Raw genomic sequence first — 6,238 nt, forward strand, 5'->3', positions numbered from 1 at the left:
CTGAAGGAGAAGACTAATATTACTTATTCTCAGTGGATACCACCACCCAGACGGCGCCGTTTCAGGGCTATTTTGTATAAAAAGGTAAAGGTAAAGTACAGCCATTATCAACCCACTGCAGGAAGGAAGCCTCCTCAACAATTCATGTTGAGGAAAATGGACCATAATCTGCCACGCTGGTCCAGTGCGGGTTGGCAGATCGACCGTATTCAGCAGTCAGGGGCTTGAACCCCGGTCTACTCAAAGAGCGTGTGCTACTACACTCCCGCTCCTGACCACTTGGCTACGGAGGCACTGTGTATGGGATAATAACTCGACTATCCACTTGTCCCTATTAGACTTAGAAAAGCAAAAAGGTAGAGGGAAAGTAATAGTAGGAGTGGAACATGAAAAGAAACGGTGTAGAAGAATGAAAGGGACAGTAACTCCTTCAACTCACACCACTCAAAAACTCATCGAATAGGCAACGCTTCCCCAGTAGGGAAGACTGTTGTTACCTATTCTTGGAAACTCCGGACATCATCAGGCTCCCCCTGGTGCCGGTTCAGGGCTATTTGGCCCTTCTTCGGTGGATGGGTAGGTACCCTAGTAATGTTTCAGGGCTATTTTGTATGTGTGTGGGATGATAACTCGACTATCCACTTGTCCCTATTAGACTTAGAAAAGCAAAAAAGTAGAGGAAAAGAAACGGTGTAGAGGAATGAAAGGAACAGTAACTCCTTCTAATCACACCACTCAAAGACTCATACCCCTCGAATAGGCAACGCTTCCCCAGTGGGGAAGACTATTGTTACCTATTCTTGGAAACTCCGACCATTATCAGGCTCCCTGTGCTGCAGTTTCAGGGTTATTTGAAAACAGTTATGAAGTATAACTCCACAATATGAGATATGCCTGATGGAGTATGATGTTATAAGACTATAATGCATTTAGGGCTAAAGCCTCAGGCTGCGAGAAAGTGTAGACTATGTATAAGTTAAGTGCAAATCGTTTTAAGTTATATCTCATATTGTGAATACCTTCACAACTTACCTTAATGATGCATTTGCACTTAAATTATACATAGTCTAGACTTTCTCGCAGCCTGAGGCTTTAGCCCTAAACGCATTATAGTTTTAATACATCATACACCATCAGGCATCTCTCATATAGAAGTAGTAGTAGTAGTAGCGGCATGTGATGCAAGAAAGCAAGTGTATGAGCTTATGCAGCATCAGCCAAAAAAAATCACACCATTCCCTCCAAATGCTTGTCCAGTTCTCCTTAAATTTATTTAACCTATCAACTTCCACAACGACAGATGGAAGTTTGTTCCAGCAATTAACCACCCGCTGGCTAAAGGCAAATATCCGCACATCTATTCTACATCAGTCTTTTCTTAATTTGAATTTATGCCCCCTTAGGTTCGTAATCTGAACAAGTGGAAGGATCCCATCAGAATTCAGCGTGCTCAATCCATTCAAGGCCTTATACACCTCAATCAGATCACCGCACAAGTGCCTAATCTCCAGCCAATGCAATTTGCAGAACTTAAGCCTCTCTTGGTAAGAGGATCCCTTCATTCCCCTCACCAATCTTGTTGCCCTTCCTATATCATTGACAAAACTCCATGACCTGCCCTGGCAGCCTGTCTTCATTGCTCAGAAAACTTCATATCTAACTGCACAATTACTTCCAGGTCTTTTTCATTTTCTACTACTTTAAGTGTCGTATCATGTAGTACCACATAGTTGGTACGTTTCTCTGGGGTTACTTCTACCCATAGGCAGTACTTGTATTTGTCATGGTTAAACTTCAGTTGCCACTTCTTAGCCCATCTGCCCAAATTTTCTAGATCCTGTTGCAGTAGCACACTGCCATTACTGTCATTAAGAACCCTGCCAACCTTTGTATCAGATGCAAACTTCGACACTAAACCTGATATACTTTCATCAATATCATTGATAAATACACAAAACAACAGAGGACCCAACACCAAACCCTGTGGGACTCCACTAATAACATTAGTCGAAGAAGAGCAGCACCCATTAATTACCACCCTCTGTCTTCTGCCAGTCAACCATCCTTTTATCCATTGTAGCAACTTACCCTTAATACCATTCTGCTCCAATTTGTACAATAGTCTTCCATGCGCAACAGTGTCAAAAGCTTTCCTGAAATCCAAATATATGATATCAAAATTATTTTTTGCATCCAGTTCCTTTGTAACCACATCATAATATCCTATGAAATTTGTCAGACAAGACTTTCCCAAAACAGTTATGAGTTATACTTCATAACTGTTTTGCCATCATTGCATCACTCGGGTACCTACCTACCCACCGAAGAAGGGCCAAATAGCCCTGAAGCAGTGCCGTCTAGGGGGTCTGATGGCCACTGAGTTTCCTCGAATAGGTAACAACAATCTTCTCTACTGGGGAAGCGTCGCCTATTCTAGGAATATCTGAGCTTTGTGTGTGAGTCGAAGGAGCTGAGTTTCCTCGAAGGAGCTTTGAGTGTGAGTCGAAGGAGCTGAGTTTCCTCGAAGGAGCTTTGAGTGTTAGTTGAAGGGGCAACTGTCCCTTTCTTCCTTCTATGGCATTTCCTTCCTCTACCTCTCCGACTATCACTTTCCTACATCTTTATCTCTTTTCTAAGTCGAATAGGGATAGTATGAGGATAACCGAGAACTTTATCCCATACCATATTTCAAAACGGCACCAGGGGAAGCATGATGATGATGTCCGGAGTTTCCAACTGGGGAAGCGTTGCCTATTCGATGAGTTTTTGAGTGGGTGAGTTCAAGGAGTTACTGTCCCTTTCATTCTTCTACACCGTTTCTTTTCCTCTTCCACTCCTACTCTTACTTTCCCTCTACCGTTTTGCTTTTCTAAGTCTAATAGGGAAAAGTGGACAGTCGAGTTATTATCCCACACATATACAAAATAGCCCTGAAACGGTTCCGTCTGGGTGGTGGTATCCACTGAGAATAAGTAACATTAGTCTTCTCCTTCAGGTGAAGCGTTACTTATTCGAAGTAGTGCAATATCATGGCAACTTGTGAATACCTTCACAACATGAGATATAACTTAAAACGACGCCGCCTTTGCAAATATTTTGTTAATTTAGGATTGGCTGTGTATTAATGATGCATTTGCACTTAACTTATACATAGTCTAGACTTTCTCGCAGCCTGAGGCTTTAGTCTTAAACGCATTATAGTCTTAGCTTACCTTTATTGAAATTAATTTCTTTCTTTCTTTCCTTTTCATAAATTTTAAAAACTCATAAGGCAAACATAATAAATCGCTGCTTAATAACTGACTTAAGCCAAAATGGGATTTATCATTTAATTTTTCTAAAAGGAGATGTTATTTACAACATGAAAATTCATTGACAATGTTGAACAGTAAAGCTCCTAAATTCATAAGCCAAGGCAATATGAATAAAAATATAACCTAAGACACAATTTCATACAAGACTTTGAAAAAACATTTTCTTATTGAGTGACATGATCGTGCTCAAATATAGACCTAGCAGATACAAAATTATTATACACATGTGTTGGTTTCTTGATCGGTTTCTTGATAGGCCTATTATGCATAAAAAGTTTTATTTTTGAAATTAAAAATAAAGAATGAAATTTACCTCTTTAATGTGAAACCAGTGCTTGTTTTTCGCTGCTCAAATACTGAATTCTGGGTCGAACTTGAGATAGGCACACACTGAAATAGTAACTGAAATTTCGGTTCTTGCTCTTGATAAACAAGAAAAAGCTCGCTCACACATGCAAGAAGTTGAAAAATGCAGCAAAATGTTCATTTCTTTCCTATGAATGGCAGATACTCTTCTTTCAAAGAAATCCAGAACTTGTCTAGGAGTAGATCAGTAAATCTCATCTTGAGTTACGATAAGACTGCAGCTCACAAAGTACTTTCTCTTTGCTTAGAGTCAAGTTCTCAGGCTGAACAGAAAAATCAGAGAAAGAGTCGATCAACCAGTCATACACTCGTGTTGAAAGGGAGCAAAATACTGTTCAGTTTTGTTCTGCAGTTTTTCCAGGTGGTTTTCAATAAGATTTGAGACGTGCTGATATCCTTGCTCACTCTCAAGCCTAAGCAGCAGTGGAAATATTTCAAGATTTCCTTTTGCAACTTGATTTTTCCAAAGATTCAACTAGTTTCCTTTTAAATCCAAGAATCTTGTCACTTGAAGTCAAAACGTTTTCTCCCGAACCTTGCAGAGACTTGTTCAACTGATTCATGTGATGAATAATGCCTGCTAAGTAGGCTAGTTTCTGCAGCTATTCTTCATCTTCAAAGCATCCAGCAATCTGGCCTACTATTTTCTTATAAGTACCCCTGCAATTCACCTTTCATCTCAACACCCTCTTCTTCTGCTAAGCCGCCAGATTTCTGTATGTAGCAGAAGATTTATGTGCTCTTTGTTCAGGTTTTCACACTTATTTTTTCAGGTTTTTTTATGATTCTGAATGATTCTACAAAACCATTTTTTGCAGAATCATTCAGAACTTTTTTTCATTTAATTTCCAAGAGTTTATGACACCAGCGCTTCTTTGTGAAGAAACCAGTGTGTTGTGACATCGTCAGGATTTTCTTTTTTTATAAGAGAGGCGAAACCTCTCATGGAGTTGATCTTTGACGGGGCACCATCAACACAGTTTCTCTAAGACAGGCCTTTTGTTTCCAGATTCATAAACAAAACATTAAATAATTCAGGCAACTCTTGGCAGCAGAAAAGGTTTTTTTGAATTTCACCATCATTTACAAATCTTACAAATGCTACAGTATGACATTTATTGGTGAAATCTGTTGACTCATCAACCTGGATAGAGAAGATGTTGTTTTTCAGTTGTTACACAAAACCTCTTCAGCATCATGAGACATGTCATCAATACGTCGATTTATCGTACTGTATCTTGTCTTAGCATTTTACTCGCTATAATGTTACATGCTGACATTATTAGGTTCTCACCAACTCTGAGACTTCTCCATTTCTGGGCAATAAGTTCTGCACTAAATAACTTGCTTCCTGAACCTTTTCACTGAATGTGATTTTTTTTAGCAAAAGCTTTATTTTACTCTGTTTGTTTGAGATTCCAATAGCTGTTTAAAATAATCAACACCTTTACTTGTCAAATGGCTGTGATTTGTAGTTAACTTTCTTTTCAAACAGCATTATGACTCAAGAAAGGTTTGAACACTGGAGTGATGAATCCATGACAGTGATGGACAGGTCCTCAGGAACAGGTTCTAATGTCCTGTGACGTGGTCCTGGGAAGTCGACCGAGTACTTTCTGCCTATTTTTCTTATCGAAGGCGAACTTGTAGAGGTCGCCCTCCCAGGAGTGTATGTCCTGCAGCATTTGCACGGATGGGAACCGATCAAATAACTTTAACCGGTTTGGAATGGCCTGAAGGATTGGATTAGCCCTAAGGCTTGGGACCGGGGTCCTCCATTTGCAGTTAACCTAGAAATCTGGTACAAAAATAATGCCGACCATCATTTTGACGGAAAAGACGAGTCTTCTCTTGTGAATGATGGCAGGAAGATCCTGATGTTGAGAGCTGCCGCCATCTGGGTGGTCCTTGGTGCACGGGGAAGCCGAAATTTCCATATGGCCCACTTCAGTAACCAGAATTCCCCAGCGAAAATCCGTCTAAGATGGGTCGCAGTTGAAGTCCAAACTTCGGCCCCATAGAGTATGACCGGATAAACACATGTCTTAATATATCTGCACCCAACAGCCTGGTCGAGGACGTGCATAAGTTGTTGTTTAATCATCCACCGGAGTCGACAGAACTTTATTTGCAGGTGGTCTATGTGGATGGGAAAGGAGAGCTTTTGATCAAAAATAACGCCCAAATCTGTATGTTGTTGGACAGCAGAAATCGTGGATCCTCTTAAAATGGGTTGCACTATTATTGGGTTCCATTGGAGAGAGAACGTCAACTGTTTTGACTTCTCAGGATTGAAGTGAAGTCCGAAACCGGAGAGGAAGGCCTCAAGGTTCCAGATTTTCTGAAGGATTAAAGCATTGATGTATTCAGGGCTGATGGGCATAAACAGTTTTATGTCATCAGCAAAGGTGATGATATCAGTTTGGCCTGTCACGAACGGCACGAGAACAAGATTCCAGACAGGATCCCGCCTTGTGGGACTCCAGCGTAATTATCCTAGCGTTGTGCAGATTGCCATCCAGAACAATAATGGTCCTGTTCTCAAGCATTGTCTGAAT

The sequence above is a fragment of the Mastigoproctus giganteus genome, chromosome 14, assembly GCF_048544385.1.
Source record: "Mastigoproctus giganteus isolate SK-2022 chromosome 14, ASM4854438v1, whole genome shotgun sequence".
NCBI lineage: Eukaryota > Metazoa > Arthropoda > Arachnida > Uropygi > Thelyphonidae > Mastigoproctus > Mastigoproctus giganteus.